We start from the raw sequence: 18,773 nt of genomic DNA, 5'->3' as shown, positions 1-18,773 counted from the left end.
AGCACCCTAAGAAATCCAAAAATACAAGTTTCTTGAATCTATGATATCTCAACCGAGTAAAGAATAGGTCTATAAGCTCTGATACCAATTGTAAGTCCCGATGTAAGATCATTCAATGTAATATCAAGTGAACACTTTTTTTAGGCGGAAACTAACATGGTGGTGATTCAAGAACTATAGTAAAATAAGGAGTAAAGAACACAATATAGACTTCAAAGCACACTTATTATAACGTCGGGTACTTAAGTCCCCATAGCAAACCGATTACAAGAGTTAGTTTCTTGTGATGCCTAACCCTAAACAATGATAAACATTTGAATATATAGGGTAGTACAAGTCACACAGGCCAAGCCCAAACTATACCCAAAACCTGTCAAGCCCACGGTTAAAACAAAACAAAATTGTAAACACTATACAAAGCATAAACTGAAAAATATGTCCTAACAAGTTGTTAGTCATGTTAAACCAATTTGACTCATTTCAAGAAATTGATACGAGCCTAAAATAATTTAAGTGAGTGGCTCTGTTTTGGTCGGACGCAAATTTGACAAAATATTAAATTTGGTTCCAGCATGATAGTTTTATGGTTTTAGAGTTATAAAGATGAAACTTGAAATAAATATGTTATGCATGTTAAAATATTAAAAATTTCCAAACTTAATCGAAACTACAAGCGAATCGGGTTCATTTCGACGAACTAACACCATTGTCAAATTATTTTTGACATGGCATCATATTCTAACGATGGAAACTAACTTGAACATAGTCGAGAAAAGGCCAAGAAAATAATAAGAAAACGTCTTGAACTTTGACATTTGACTTTTAAAAGTCACACTAAGCAGGAAGATGTAATTAGAGAGAATACCCCAATTTCTTGTAAATTGTGTTGGGCAAACTATGAATGCAAAGGAATAGTTCACTATTTATAGGAGAATTACTCAAGAAGATGTTTAGAATCAATTGGGTCAAAGTAAATAAATGTAGTTGAATATCCATGAATATGATTAATTACTCATAATTAACAAGTTATGACATAGAAATAGTGATAAATTATGATTATAATCATAATTATTATAAGTTCAATCAAAACATATAAGAATTAAGAAGATGTTTAGAATCAATTGGGTCAAAGTAAATAAATGTAGTTGAATATCCATGAATATGATTAATTACTCATAATTAACAAGTTATAACATAGAAATAGTAATAAATTATGATTATAATCATAATTATTATAAGTTCAATCAAAACATATAAGAATTGAATTGGTCTGGAATAGATTTGAATAAAAATAAAATAAAGGCATAAACAAACGAAATGGAACTCACAGTTGAATTGAAATTATAGATTTTAACATCATAAATATAATTATCACAATAAATTATGATGAATATCATAATCAAATCCAAATAAATGTGGATCTGGATTATATCAAAAGTTTTAAATGGCTCAGGCTTCGGGTTTGAAAAGTGATGAATGTCACACTTTGGTGGACAATGTGGCTTACAACTTATCACATTTCTTTTTCAATTTCATGCACACTCATGCAACCTCGGTACACATATGGCCCCTGTATCCATAATTTGAGCAACTGTTACGTGATAATTATTTGATCTATGTTACCAACCTCGTACAAGAACCTAGTGACGATGAAGATGTACCCAAGGACCGACATCATACAATGTTAATCGAAGAGTTTGTGTTTGACTCATTACTGAATCCATCAAGCAGAAGTCACAAGTATTAAAACAAGGTGCCATGGATGAAATTTGGGAGGTTTGCTGAAACTAAACCTTGTACTGATGAAAGAGAATGAGAGCATGAAACTATTACTTAACCAGTAGTTGTTGAGCCTGATACCACAAAGATTGAAGCATATATTCCATTTTTTGAAACTACTTAACACACTGGTGTTGCTTCATTTACTTCTTATAAGAGGAAAACATCTTACATTCTTCCTATTAGTGTTTCCTCTCCTTCAACAAGTGACGTACCAGAGCAACCCCTCAAGAGAATACGAAATGTAAGGCCCCGGTCCCGGTTCCCTACTTTGGCGTTGAATTTACACATAAACACAGTTCTAAATATCAGAGTTAATTAAAAACTTTTCACGGAATATAAAACTTCAGACATATATTACATAATCATTCAAATCCTTCCAAAATAAACAACTTTTGTCTTGAAACATAATTTAAAAGTCATTTTAAGACATCACAACATTCTTCTCAAGATGCCAGTATCTTCAGTCCAATGCCATGTGTCTTCATTCAAGCGAGCTGCCTTAGCCTATTCACCTGCGTGTATACTAAAAGTCAGCTACGCTGAGTGAGTTCTAGTTAAAGCGGGTAACATACAATACATTCACATACTCATATATATACGTATCCGAGGATACATATTACATACTTAACATGTCTACCTTTCTTTCATACATGCACACATACTTTCTCTCTTTCTTTCGTACTTTCATTCTTTTAGCCTGTACATTACATACATAACTATCTATTCGTTTTAAAGAGCATTTCGCACATATTATTAGGGTCTGCAACCTTGACCTTTGCATATATTATTAGGGTATGCAACCCTTTAACCTTCGCATATATTATTAAGGTCTACAACCCGGTAACCTTTGTAGACATGTTAAGTATGTAATATGTATCCTCGGATACGTATATATATGAGTATGTGAATGTATTAGGGTCTGTAACCCGGTAACCTTCACAGATATTATTAGGGTCCACAGCTCGATAACCTTCACAGATATTATTAAGGTTTGCAACTCTTTAGGCATACCATCATACAACCATACATCATCCTCTTTATATTTATATTTTGTACTTTCGCACATACACTTACTCTTTTCTATAACTTTCATATATCATTCATACATCATTTATAAAACAATCACATATCATACACTTACCACTTAAGGTAAGTGTATTGACTAATCACATCGAGTATGCACACAACCCCGAAAACATAACAAGGAAATGGGGCTAGAAACTCACCTAAGCTCGGTTCCTTTCAGAGTTAATAGTAACTCCTTTCCTTAACTGAGTGCAGCTAACTGTATAACGATTACACGTATCAATTAACTATCCCTAACCATATCATATTTCTAGTTTAATATAACCATCAACGAACAAGGGTCCGGGAGCAGCGCCCCTGGAAGTGGGGTCTAGGGTCAAGGGGCAGAGTCCCTGGATGGGTTCGAGCTGCCAGGTCAGCTTGGAAAAATTTTATTTTCATTAATGGTCCTTAACAAAATTTTCATTAAAATTTTTAAATGAATATCTTATTCGTTACCCCATTCGTTATGACGAATGGTTCCATTTGTTGGAACTCGTCTGCCCAAGACACATATTAGAGTTGATGTGGTCAGTACGTTATGATCCAAATCGGGTCATACCCAATAACAAGCTAGACAAACACCCACGATATTTATTTGAAGATATGACCTAACAAATAAATATTAACACTTACGATATTTAGAAAATGGGTTTCTAAATATTTGCATTTGTGTAATGAATAAATTATATGGATAATTTATATTTTGAGAGAAGATTTTTGTAATGTTATTTAAGTTGGTTAAATAACATGATGCATGTTACTTACATTATGTTATGTTACATTTTATAATATGTAACATATATAACATAAGTAATAAAATGAAAGGGTTTAAATATTTTGGAGGGAAATATATTTCTCTCTCATCTATTTATTATTTTGCTCTTTCAAGAACATGCATGAAAGAAAATTGGTCATAATAAAAGTGGTGCATTGGTTGTATGTTTCTTTCTCTCTCACACACAAAAGCAAGTAAACTCCTCTTCTTTCTCTCCCAATTTTCGGCCAAGGGATTAAGGAACAAGAAGGAGTTTTATAGTGTAAATCCTAGCAAACCAAGGGTGCTTTGTTGGAAGCTTGAAGGGTATACAAGCTTGAGGTTCTTCTCCTTTGAAGACTAGCTGTTCAATACTCATCCTTTTCATCTCTCTTAGCATCTTGAAGGTAGTATGCTATGACACCCTATGGTTGTTTTGATAGCATGTAAATTCGTATATGGATCTAGGTCTTGGGTTATATATATAAAATGGGTTTTATATTAATCTAATTAACAAGATTTATAACTTTATTATCCGCTGCATTTTTCATATAAATGGGTTTATATGACTTTGATAATCTTGTTAAACCCCAACACTATTCGTTATAACAAATGGCTTCATCTGAGACGAATGAGTGCATAATGAATGACTAAGGCCATTCATGCTTTCTATAAGACGAATGATGGCTCATTCGTTACAAGAGCATACGAATGCATCTATAACGAATGGTTTGCTTGGATGTCTCCTCAAAGCGAATGAATGGGTAACGAATGACGAATACCATTGCTTACTTCTATAAGACGAAGGAGGGGTTCATTCGTTACCAGACGCTCGGATGTGTCTTATTCTCTATGACTGCTTAACGAATGATTAGCTTATTCACTATGTCTGCTTAATGAATTATCAGTGATTCGCTTCACATAACGAATGAACATCATTAATTATTCATTCGTTGACTCAATTGTCAAAGTCAAAATTGTCAAGAACACCAAATAGTCAACAGATACCAGATCTGCAATAAACCTTCAAATGGTGATGAAATAACACAAATTTGGTATTGTTTTGCTCGTAATCACCTCGCCAACAAACCCCAATCATCCAAACATCTAAATATCGCGTTTAAATGGTGCATTTGTTCAATATATATACTCAGCTATACACTTGATTAATTAACCCATTAAACATTAACGAATTTCAACGAGAATCGTTGCGTTTGATTCGTATTTACCTTTTATGTATAGATCTAGTAATACTAAATGAGCTGAACAAGAATTTGTTATAGAGAGTGCCTTAAACGAATCGGATTTGCGAACACGATCTAATCTTGATGTGTGTCTAGCTTGTCACGACGCTCTAACACCCATAAGCTTGGGTCATTTCCTCGAATCTTGGTTCGAGATAAAGGAGGGTGTTTGTGTGTATTTTTGAGAGTGTATGGAGGCTAAGGATAAGAATGAGGGTTTTAGGGTTTAAGGAGGTTTAAGGGGTTTATATACCCTTACACTACAAAAAAAAGTGACCATTAGAAACTAAACTCTCCGGGACTGATATATCAATCTCGAATACATAGTATTAGGGACTGATTTATTAGTCGCAAATATGTGACCGGTGTTAGTTACTAATAATCAGTCATTGATATTGTGACACCTTATTTGAGACTAAATTTAGTGACAAATATGTCAAGACAATATAAAGTATTTAAGGGAAACTTGTTAGCGACTAAATTTCAGTTCTAGACATATAATGAAAAATGGCGCAAATGTAAGGCGACTTACCTTCAGTCTCTAATTTGGAAAAATGTATTAGAGACTGAAAATCAGTCCTTAATCTTCTTAACAGATTAAATTTGGGACTGATATTCTATCCATAGTGCCTTTTATATAAACGGATCAATGACTACATTTCAGCCTAAGTATTATCACAAATTCTACCATTTTATAAGAAAGTTATTTGGGGCTGGAAATCAATCTCAGAAGTCATATAAATAATCTTTTTGAAACTGATATTTAGTCTCAAAAGGTTTTGTAAATAAAAAAAGTAGAGAAAAATGTCCAATCTCAAATAATCGATTTTATGCAACCATTTCAAGAAAATATATTAGAGAGTCAAAACTATTCTAAACAATTAATTCATCATATTAGGTGTTTTGTATATTTAGTAGTGAGGGACTGATATGTCGTATAGGAGAGTTTCACATACAAACCGTCTTTAGTGTATGAATGGATTGTGGACTAATATTTAATCTCCAATTATTTGACGCAAATTCAGCTGTTTTAGAAAAAAATATTGGGGGTTGAAAATCATTTTAAAAAATCTTGTTAGTTGGGGCAAATAATGTTCAATTTGGGTCATTGATGGTTAGTTAAAGTTACTAAAACATGTATGAGCTATTATTGACCCATTTGATATACAACGACTTGCTACAACCCAATCTAATATTTTCACATAATATGAACTAATACGGTCTCTTTAAGACATACTAAACTGCATTTTAATATATGAGCAATTTCATACATTTCCCCTAGTGAGTTCTGTAACTTCATGCCTTTGACATTTTTCTTGTTTAAATGTATAAAAGCATGATTACAAACCAATTAAATGAAGTAATATATAATACAATAGAGAAAATAAAAGAAAGCCACTTTTATTGTTCAAGCCTATGGACCTAAGGCCAATCACCATCCTTTATACCATCTTTTAAATGTCTAATCCCACACTCTAATAGTTTATTTAACTAAACTGAATAAAGACACATTTTTAAATAAACGAAATTTATTTTATTTGTTAACGTTTATGATCCGAAAAAGAAAAGTCAGTCCCAAAAAAAATGTTTAAACACTAAGACAAAGACAATGACTGAAATCACTCAAAAGACTGATGCTTCAACAGTTTCTCCTACTGATATCGCTTCTTTGATGAACATGAACTGCTTCGATTTGGTGTGAGCGACATCATGAATTTGTACCAAACACCTCTAAGAAATCTTGAATATTAAGAAAGAAAGTTTGTGAAGATTGTTAAAGCCTTCAATGCCATGGTTCATCTCATTGTTCATCATCGTTTGTATGTTGAGGCAGGTATGTTTGATTGTCGTACCAAAAAGATGATCATTCATGATTACCGTTTGATTACTCTGCTTGTATTTTGAGGCATTTGTAATTTGAAGTTTTTCTGCAAATTGATTTTTACTCGGCGCGTTGCGCCGCGCCAAGTATTACGTGCTAGGTCCGTTTTGTTTTCTGTGATGTTCTAAATTATACATAAGACAATCATAGAAAATATAAAATAAGTGCAGAAGCCACTAGTGGTTGACTTAGAATCTTACATCATGTAATTTCGAACGTAGATTTTATTTACTAAAGGAGGTATGGAGGTGCTTTTTGATATCCCTACAGCTGAATTGTTGTTAAAATGTTTGTACGAGCTCTATTCCATTGGCTGCTCCGATCTGGTTGTTGCCGTGGTTGCCAAAAGGTTGTGTTAGACAAAGTATCAAATGGGTGTCAGGTTAGCCTTCGTAGTTGGATTATATTCATAGTAAATTAGGTATGTTATCTAACCTGCAATTTGTATGCTCATTTAGGTATCATTTGCTATTAATCATGCTAGCTCCTAAAACATTGTTGGTTTGAACTCATCCACCAATAATGCCTTATCAGCCCATGATGGGTTTGCTATGTTCAGATCCACATTGAACTAGTCCACAACTCCAATCTATCACTCAAACACACCCTCTAAAGCCTATCTTAGGAACATAGTTGCTACTCCATCAAGCTCAAGTACAAAGCCAGCTCCCTATTTTCCCACAGTCTCTAAGGAAACTGATGAGAACATTGCCTTGATAGCAGGTTTCATGTCCACCAGTCATGTTTGTTGAACTGGATATAATTCGTCCAGATGATGTTGAAGAGATGGATATATCATGGCATATGGATATGGTTGTCTTCAGAGCAAAGAATTTTACTAAGAAGACTGGCTGAAACAACTAGGCCTTTACAAATTACAAGTAGGTGGGTTTTGACAAAGGAAAGCTCAAGTGCTACAACTGCACAAGTCGGGTCACTTTTCTCATGAATGCACTAACCCTACTAAAGAAACCCAATAATGAGAGGTCACTTATTCAAGTTGGACAGACAGGAGCAGCTGGCTCGAGTAATGAGAAAGTTATGGTGGCTCAATGGTTTGGATGGGAGGAGTAGATGAAAGCATTGAACTTGGGGCAAGAGTTGTCAAACTTGGCTCTAGTTGATGCAGTTGTAGAGAAGAATGAAACTGAAGAGAATGTGAAAGAGCTTTAGTTCGCCTTTATGGTTTCTTCCACCCCTCTCTCCAACAGGTAAATTCTAGACTTAGTTCTTAAGCCTGCATTGATAAAGGTGTCATATATAAAACTCATTATGATAATCTTCTTAGGTAAATGGAAGATATTCAACGTGCTAATAATACTTTTAAGGCTAATGAAAAATTATATAAAAAGAAAATAGATGCCCAAAAAGAGGATATTTCCAAACTTCAGTAAGATCTAAGTAGGCAAGGTTGTATTTAGATTGATGCTAAAAATAAGATAGCCAAGTTAACCTCTGAACTGGGCACGACAAGATTAGAAACTATCAAAATAAATACCAAATTTCAGGAAACTGAGTCTAGTTTTAAGAAATTTAACGTATCTAGTGTAGTGGTTGAAAACATAATTGAGCATCAACTTAAATACAAAGATAATAAGGGCATGGGTCTTGGGTTTAATCAGGTTCCCCCTCCACTCAATAATAGTTACTCTTCGTTTACCATAACTTGAGAAGAATGAAGAGAGGGTACAACATTTACAGTATGGTAAGAAAGAAGAAAATAAAACTGTGGGAAAAGGCTCACTCAAACCAACTGAGCCCGTTCTTAGTCAAAATGGTGACACTAATGCCTCTACTTCACGTGCAGATGAAGTAATAGTCGAAGATTGGTTAGAGGATGAGGAAGATTTATGGGTTTTGAATAATTCTGAACTTAAGAATGATGCTTTTTCTGGTTATGTTAAACTGATGTTTTTGTGGGCTCTGTTTTCGAAAGCAATAATTGTGTGCTTGATCCTTCCACTTTTGCTATTGATAATAATTTGATAAATGTTAATGCTGCAAAACTAACTAAAATTGGTAAATATAAGGTACCAAAAATTGTAAAAGAAGGTAATTCGTGTACATGCTCTTGTGGTAATAGTACTAAAATAGAAAGGAATAATAGGAAATCCACAAGTTCCCACAAATTATCATGGTCAAGAGTTGACCATAATGTTTTTCGTGTAAAAAGACAAACTTGCTATTGTTGTGGAACTCTTGGTTACAAAGTCATAAATTGTCCATATCGTACATATGTTCCTTATTATGGATGAGGACAAAGGGTTATGCCTAGGCACAGGTTTCAAAATCAATTTATTAGAAAACCTTTCAAGGAAAACTTCTCAGAGGGTGACTGGAACCCCCGTAAAATTGCAAGTCAGAAGCATAAAAAAATAAGCCAGACATGGCAAATGAATATGAAAAGAGGCAAGATTCATCCCCAAACCGAATCCTTGTTTGATATAGACCAATGAACAGAAATGAAATTCTGTATATGTCTCCAAGGCTGAAGTCAGACCACTTGTCTGTGTTAGTCAGAATGTTATTAAACCAAACTATAAATGGTTGCCAAAATTTTCCAAGGACCAGTCATCTAAAGTTCCTTGTGAAACTCCTTGTGATATATTTGATAACATTGAAGATATAACATGGCAAAAAGTGTCATGTGTAGACAACTCAGGTTTACTCAGTGTTACAACGGAGTGGGTACCCAAAACTAACTAATCCAGCATATCGTGCAGGAACATCTATGGAGGAATATTATCAGACTTTTGGTGTGTTGATTGTGGCCGTTCCAGGCACATGACAGGATACATCTCTCAATTGCATGACATTCAAACTATTAATGGATAGTATGTGTCCTTTGCGGGAGGAGAAAGAGGAAACATCACTCACAACGGTAAAGTAAGTAATGGTTTTTACAGTTTGATAATGTGAATTATGTTCCAAAGTTGAAACACAGTTTGTTAAGTGTTTCTTAGATTTGTGATAAAGGCTTCTCAACTCAATTTTACAAATAAAGAATGCCTTATTTTAGAACCGGGCATTGTCATACCTGGCGACTAGGTTCTTGTTCGATCATAAAATAAATATAATGCATATGTGATCGACATGAATCAACGTGTTCCAGAAGAAATTACTTACTTATTTTCAAAAATGTCGGAACACAATGCTATGCTTTGACATCGTCTTCTGGGTCATGCTAATGTTGAAAACCTTAACCGTATTACAAAAAAATAACCTTGTTCGTGGTTTGCTAATTAAGGATTTTATAACTATAGAGAAATGTGTTGCTTGTGCTCAAGGTAAAAATCATCATAAGCCTCACAAACCAAAACTGATTAACACTTTTGATTCTTTGCTTCAACTTCTTCACATGGACTTATTTGGTCCTGTTAAAGTGTTTACCGTCTCTCATAACTCTTATTGTTTGGTTATTACTGATGATTACTCACGTCACACTTGGGTTTTCTTTTTGTCCAATAAGAATGAGATTATAGAGCTAATTAAAAGGTTCATAGTGTTGATGGAAAATCAGGCAAACCTGAGGGTAAAGGGTATACGGTGTAACAATGGGGCCAGATTCAAGAACATCATGTTGAATCACTTTTGTGCTGAATGGGGGGGGGGGGGGGGGGCAAGGACAATACAGTGCTGCTAGATGGCCACAACATACTCATCTGTTACATATTTCTTATGTAATAGTTTTTCTTTCCTAAAGTTATTTAATAATATTAATCATTACTAATATATATATAAATTATAACACTCATGATTTTTGTCTTATTCAAATATCACTAAATAACATTATTGATGCATAACCAAAGTACATTCTTATTCAAATATCATAAATGTTATATAATCATATCCAAAAAAGTCCATAATTTTATTTCATCAAAATCCTTTTCGAAATCGTTAAAACATTGCTTTTAGCAATATTTCAGTTTTGACATTAGATATAGCCATCAACGAAAGAGGCATATCTTGTGCATAACAAACTGAAAAAGTGCAATCCCAAATTCTATGATGCACTTCATTGAAATAAGGTTCTAAAAACAATTTTTACTCATTTTAATTAATTTGTATGAACTCGCAACAAATATTTTATAAACAATGCGCAGATTCGTACCCTTTGATTTACATGGCTCTTTTGGCTTATTTAGGTTATGAATTTGTAAAAATTTTCTAAATGAAAGTTGTTCAAAACATTCTAATTTCATAGACTGAAAAGTCTCGATTTATAATAAAATTGTTTGATATTTTAAATACCTTAAACAAAGCAAAACAATTTCCTGTCCAAAAACTGATTTTGTATTTCATCTTTTTTTTGATCTTTTACTTGGTTTTATGTTATTATTATTTATTCATTTGATTTAATATTCTTTAAACTTTACAATCCCGTTAGTTAGTCTTTAATTATTATATTTTGTTTATTTATAGTTCGTGAGGTTCGATCGATCATTTTCTTTAATCTCAAAGGTGAGTTTCTCACACCCCTTTTTAAGCTTTTACTTTTGGGGGTATGATGAGTTGTAAAACACACTTACTTTCCATACCTTTTACCATGTTTTAAGTGCTCAATAGTATAATAAATAAGAGTTATGGCTTGTTTTAACATGATCTTACAAAGCTTAATACTTGGTGTAGGTGACGAGTTTTAAAAGAGAAAAAGATCAGGTTTTGGAAGACATAAGAGGCCTATATGATCAAGTTTTGAAGACCAAGTTAAAGCCCGACCCAAAAGCCCATTGGTGTAAACCCTTACATGTTATTATATAATATAACATAAAAGAAAAAAAATACCCTAACATCCCCATATTGAGCCGATCGGAAGAAGCAGAATAGCAAGTTAAATTGATTGTGTTTTTGTAGTGGGAATTGTTTTAGTGTTTGTTGTTAGGAGACAAAAGTGATTGTTTTTTGTTGTGGGAATTAATTCCCACGTGAGATTACAAGTGCAACAACAACAAATAAATAAAAACAAAACCTAACTCCCCTCAATTCTGCCGATTGGAACAGCCAGCCAAGGGAAAGAGGAGAAAAACTTTTTTGCAAGCTTGTTGGTGGCTAGGAGAGGAAGGAGATCGTTAAGGACAACTTGGTACAGCAGCTAGGGTCGATCTACATCAAGAAACTCAGCCATAGCATTAAGTTTTACATCCATAAACTTTGTTCTTTAGTTCAAGATTCATACTCTTTTGATTTGATCTTTTAACTTGATTTCTTTTGCAATTGAATTGAAGATAGACTTGTGCTTGATTGATATTGATTCTTGAATGAGTTTAATTATGTTTATGTTGAGTTTTATGATGTTTAACTTAAGTATATGCTGCTGTCCAAAACTTATGTTAGGCTAAACTTGTTAGTTCTACCTAGGTTAGATGTTTATTGTTAGGTTTTAGTGAGTAATATGGATTGTTGATCATCATGACTTGAATTGTTAATGAAAAGTTTGGTTTAACATTGAATTAGGTTGTGTTTAGTGGCTGTGTTTTTATTAATTATACTCATATACCTCTTGCTTTGATTGATTGAATCGGTTTTGGTTCATTTTAGCTTGTTTGAACTCTTTACTTTGTGTTTAGAGATTGTTTGCGGGAAGTACAACCGTAGGGTTTAGTTGGGTATGTTAATTAGTTAAAATCAGCGGGTAGGCACCTTCTTAGAGACCGAGAGGTGATAGGAAGTAAGGTCGTCTCATAGCTTTTACTTGTTAGGATTAGGATCGCGTGAGAGCGGGTTCGGTTCTTGTCAGGTTTAGGTTTGTGAGCGATTAGTTGATCTAGTTTAAGTTAAACTAAATTGTTCCTCTATCCTTGGTTGTGTAGTATTCGTCTCCATTAGGGTAGTGTGTCGGTGAGACCGAGTGGAGAGTCGACATTAGAACACTTTAACAATTCGTTTCCCGATTTGTTCTTGAAATCAACTAAGTGTAAGTTAGGGTTTGTTAGTGAGACCGAGAGGTGATCTAGCTTTCTTAAGTGAGCCTTAGTTGTGTCATCCTTAGAAACCGGTGTCGTGAGATTCTTCAATCCATTAGCTTATTATACCTTCAATATGATTCTTACCTAGGTAGACGTTTTCTCCAATTGCAGTTAATTCTCTAAGTTTCATCAAGTGTTTAGTTAAGTTAACTTAAGTTTAGTTAATTAATTTAGTTAAAGTAAGTTAGGTCAAGTAGTTAATTATTAAAAATCATTTAAATATTCTTAAGTGAGTCTTGGTTAGGGTTAAGTATTAAAAACGTTTTCACGTGTCCTTGTGTTCGATACTCGGACTTCCTTAGTTCTATACTATTAGTGATCGGTACACTTGCCGGTTTTGTGTGGTTTCTTTAGGAGTCTTGTTTTATAAATTTAAAGCTTAGTTGTGAGTTACTTAGAAAGTGCATCATTAGACACACATCAGGGTAGCATACAAATCATACTCAAATACCTAGTTTTACTTCACTTCGTATATTCAAACTACAATTCGTTATCATGGACTTGTGTGTTTATTTGCTTACTTGATCAAAGATTATGTGCTCATGGTTTCCTCATTAAGTATGATCATACGCCCCCCTTTGCACTCAGGACCATGTTCTGAAAGGAGAAATCGTACACTAATTGAAGATGCTCGTACAATGTTGTGCGACTCAAAATTTGCCTCATTCTTCTGGGCCAAGGCAGTAAATGGCAGTAAATACTGCCTGCTATGTGTAGAATACGGTACTCATCAACAAACATCATATGGACACACCCTATGAGTTGCTTTGTGACATAAATCGACGGTTTCCCACTTTCGTGCATTTGGATATCCGTGTACTCTCCTATATTTTGAGGCTACCCCAAAGTTTGATTCAAAGGCTAATGATTGCTATTTCATTGGATATAATGGACGCACTGCTTGTCGAGTTTACAAGAAGGTCACAAAACAAGTTGTATCAAGCTCCTCGAGCTTGGTATGCTACTTTGACAGACCATCTGTTAGAACATGGGTATACGCGAGGTACAATCGATCAAACTCTGTTCATCAATAAGAACAACAAGGATATTATTCTGGTCCAAATCTATGTGGACGATATCATTTTCGGGTCCATGAATCAACAATTGTGAATGGAGTTTGAGGGAGCAATGAAAATTAGGTTTGAGTTGAGTTCACTCGGTGAGATGACTACTATTGTGGGTCTTCAGGTTCGTTAGAGTTCAGATGGTATTTTGCTGCATCACGAGAAATATGTTGAAGACATTTTGCTCAAGTTTGAGATGCATGACTCCAAGATTGCTTCGACACCAATGGCTAAGAGACCAATTTTATATTTTGTAACATTCGTGAATTTTCAAATCCGAAAACCAGATCTGTTTTAAACTTTTGGTTTTTAATAATGTATATAATTTTTATAATGTTATATTTAATCTCAAGTTTCGTTTCATGTATTTTATGTGACATTCGTCAATTTTGAACTTACTCGTTATTCACATTTCAATAATGTGATCATTTCTATGCAATTATATTTTTCATCACCCTTGTAGTATTGCATGCTCATGTTAAACATTCATAATCAAGATCATGTATTCATGTACATATCCCATGCAATTTACTTGAATTATCCTTGAACTATTAATATTATTATTATTATTATTATTAATATTATTATTATTATTATTATCTGTAGGACCGGTGACGATCCGAGCAGGTTCGGGACGGAAGGTTTCAACCACAGATCAAAGATAAAAACAAACACTTTATTGATAAACGCGAACGGTTACATGCTTGTTTAAACAGAGAAATCACGATCTATGGCAGGGGGAGGTCGAGCATGGCCTCCCCCCTCATCCGGACAGCACCTGGGCTCCGGGCACGCAAAAACCTCGAAAACCTTACCTGTTCACGACTGAAAGCTGGTATTTATACCCGCTGCCATTCGGTCAGGACTCATTCGATCGAATGAGTCCTATTCGATCGAATGGCAGACTCATTCGATCGAATGAGTCCTATTCGATCGAATGGCAGACTCATTCGATCGAATCAGAAACTGGTTCGATCGAATGAGTATCCATTTGAAAATGCTCTTTCAAATGGATCACTTTCAGCGTGAACCACTACCTAGGTGTACAGCATACAACATAAACATTCTAAACTATTCGCCAAGCGACGGCCACAAAATGTGCACCAACAAATTCCCCCTTGGACGTTGCTTGCGAATTGCTGTAGACACCTCTTGCAATCTTCAGTCAAATCTTCTGCTTTATCTTGATAATCACGTTGAAGAATACCATCATTGCAGCAAGATTCCCCCTTAGACTGAACTCTCGGTTAATGATGCAAAGTGTTCTCCATTGCTGACATCTTCAGACTAAATAATCTGTTTAAAACAACCAACTGTAGAAATTCCCCCTCAGACGTTGACGTGTATCCCAATATATAGACATGACAATACATGCACGCTTCCGCTGCGCGACTTACTATCGGCGAATCTTCACCCACACGGTTACTTCACCAACATGTATTGGACAAATGACAGAGGCTTCCAATCCACAGCTACTCCCCCTAAACAGATTAGTTTGTATGCAGATTCATCATCGGAGACAAAGACACATCATTAACTTCGTGATTGCGAATCACCAATTTTCAACAGAATTCCCTCCACAAAGCGGAATTCTCACATGCGGAAAATAAATATTTAACATGATTGGCCCATAAATAGTCAGATGCTCCTGACTACCCCACAATAACTCAAACTCAGATTCTCTCCACAAAGCAGAATCTTCAGAATGCGGACAATAAATTAAACTTGGTTGGCCCATAAATAGTCAGATGCTCCTGACTACCCCACAATAACATCATATCTCATCAGTAATCACTTTTCTCTGTTCTTCTGTGTTCTTATAACAATCACCACTGTAGAAGCTCAATGAACAAGGGGTTATCCATTAAACTTGTAGACGATAATTCCTTCAGGTAATTGTGCTTTGTTCATCTTCAAATTTGCCGCTTTAACCGTTAAACATTTAAACGCTCTGACTTTGCCGGCAAATATCAGTGAAAATTTCACTGTCACCAAACTTTTTCTGGAATGTAATCAACTTGTAAAGGATGTCCAGAAAAATCTTCATCACTGACCCGAAAATTAACCGAAAATTTCCCAGAAATTTTGTCGAAAAAATTTTATTTTTACCAAACTTTTTCAGAAGACTTCCCGACTGATAAAAATGGCTTGGGCAGATTTTCGTGTAAGCGGGCGTTCCAGACTCTTTTTTTTTTTTTTTTTTTTTTTTTTTTTTTTTTTTTTTTTTTTTTTTGGTCTGGAACATGTTCGATCGAATGAGAACTGGTTCGGTCGAATGAACCACAGATTCGATCGGATGAAGCACATATTCGATCGGATGAAGAACTGGTTCGATCAGCTATTTGAATTTGACACTTTGAGCGGGAAAACCAGTTCGATCGAATACAAACTGATTCGATCGAATGAAGACATCTGGTTCGATCGAATGAACAGGCTGTCTGGGCGGGAAAACTTGCGTTTGAATTTGACACTTTTGAGCGGGAAGACTGATTCGATCGAATCAGTCAATCGAATAGGCCTATTCGATCGAATGGGGAACTCGTTCGATCGAATGTACTGATTCGACTCCTTCAACGCCAGCCCAGAAAACGCGAAGAACACGAAGAACACACCAACAGTTTAACGTCCAGAACGCAGAAAATCAAGAGCTCGGCTTGCTAGATCGGTTGTTAGACCTTTCTAGCGGTAACCGTGGCTCTGATACCAATTGTAGGACCGGTGACGATCCGAGCGCGTTCGGGACGGAAGGTTTCAACCACAGATCAAAGATAAAAACAAACACTTTATTGATAAACGAAAGATTACATGCTTGTTTAAACACTGAAATCACGATCTATGGCAGGGGGAGGTCGAGCATGGCCTCCCCCCTCATCCGGACAGCACCTGGGCCCCGGGCACGCAAAAACCTTTAAAACCTTACCTGTTCACGACTGAAAGCTGGTATTTATACCCGCTGCCATTCGGTCAGGACTCATTCGATCGAATGAGTCCTATTCGATCGAATGGCAGACTCATTCGATCGAATGAGTCCTATTCGATCGAATGGCAGACTCATTCGATCGAATCAGAAACTGGTTCGATCGAATGAGTATCCATTTGAAAATGCTCTTTCAAATGGATCACTTTCAGCGTGAACCACTACCTAGGTGTACAGCATACAACATAAACATTCTAAACTATTCGCCAAGCGACGGCCACAAAATGTGCACCAACATTATCATCATCACCATCATCTTTTCATATGTTATTTAACTAATAAAAACTAATGAATGTTTTAATTCAATAAAATTGATTCAAAGAGTTAAGCCTTTGAAAATCCCATTAAACTATTTTTAATTTGTTTTTTTAATTGTAATAAACATGATTTAACTTCTTAAATTTTATAAAACATAACCACTCTAAAAGTTTACTATAAAAGGAGAACTAATTCTCCATCTTTTTAACATCTCAATACACTATATTCTTAGGATTGAAAATATTAACAACTAAGTTTTATGATTTCATGCATTTTGTAGTTTTTGTTTTGATTTTATGTTGAATGTTCATAATTTGTTCTTCATGACCATGATACTTTTATAATAAAATCTTATATTTTGGTTTTAATGAATCATCATGATCATGGATATCCAAGATAAACACATTGATTTTCAAAAATTAGATCAAACCTAGTTATTTTGCAAGAACAAACATAAATATTTAGCTAAATCTTATGATCCATTGATCATCATAAACATATAAACTTTCTTTAAAGAAGATGATTTATAAAAATATTTTTAATTAAATATTTTATTATAATAGAAATAATATACTTCATATCTTTAAATAATTAATTGAGTAAATTAATTATTGTTTATTTTTGTTCAAGATAAACTAATATGTATAATTTCTTTAAAATAATTCACGTAAGAACCTTTAAATTAATTAATAGTAAATTAATTTATTATGTTACTAAAAAACAAAAAGTTTAATCATAAGTTGTTTTTAATCTTGTTATTTAAGTTTATATTAATAAGTTATAGTTATGCATTTATAAATCATTATTCAACTAATAAATATCAAATAATTTAAATAAACTTGAATTCATTTTAGTTAAACTCATTTTTAATCAAAAATCTCTAAGTACCAGTTTGTCGTAGTTTTTTGTTTTCATTTAGACTTCTTGTTTAAAACCTAGTATACGTATTTACTTGTTAAGAATAATCCACCGTGATTCTCCGCCTCGTTTGTTCGACTTGTTCAAACTACCATTTAGCACTTTCGAGGTAAGTTTCTCACACCCCTTTTTTAACGCTTTTACACATTTTGGGTAGCATATATATCCTATCAAATCAACTACTTAGTTATAGTTTCAAACTACAACTCGCATCATGGACTTGTGTGTTACTTGATTATGTAACATCCCGAAATTTCTATTAATAATAATAAAATATTAATTACGTCGGAAGAGTTAATTTCAGATAGTAGAAAAGTAATAATATTATAATAATAAAGATATAAGTATGGTAGGCTAAAATAAATGGAATTAGACCATGGACTTAGAATGAAGATAGGCCTAAGGTCCATGAGCTTAGGGAGTATAAATACCCCTTAAACCCTAAATCCTTTTCATCTCCATCATTCTACACCTTAGCTTACACTATCAAAAACACACACTTAAGCCAAACACTCTAAACACTATTATATTCAACGATCCAAGACCAACCGAAGGTAAGAAATCATTTATCTCAGCTGACCCAACAATTTAGAACCGGACACCGTAGCCCGGGGATGCCGTAAGAGCCGTTTTAATTTAGATCTAGCTTTATTCGGGTGTTTAATCAACCAAAAAACGAGCTTAAGGGCCACCTTAGCTTATATCTGGACACCCCAAAGCTACCTGGGTTATAAACGATCAAAATCTGGCCAACCATGGTGGTTAACGGCGACTGACAGCGCCGAAATCAAATAAAAATTTTAAAAACGTATAGGGCGTATATGTATAAGCCGTATATGTATGTAAGTCCCGAATCTGGA

Source organism: Bidens hawaiensis, unplaced genomic scaffold, assembly GCF_021521415.1.
Source record: "Bidens hawaiensis isolate Kalapana, Puna unplaced genomic scaffold, B.hawaiensis_p1.1 tig00009014_1, whole genome shotgun sequence".
Classification (NCBI taxonomy): domain Eukaryota; kingdom Viridiplantae; phylum Streptophyta; class Magnoliopsida; order Asterales; family Asteraceae; genus Bidens; species Bidens hawaiensis.
This window is presented reverse-complemented; position numbering follows the sequence as displayed.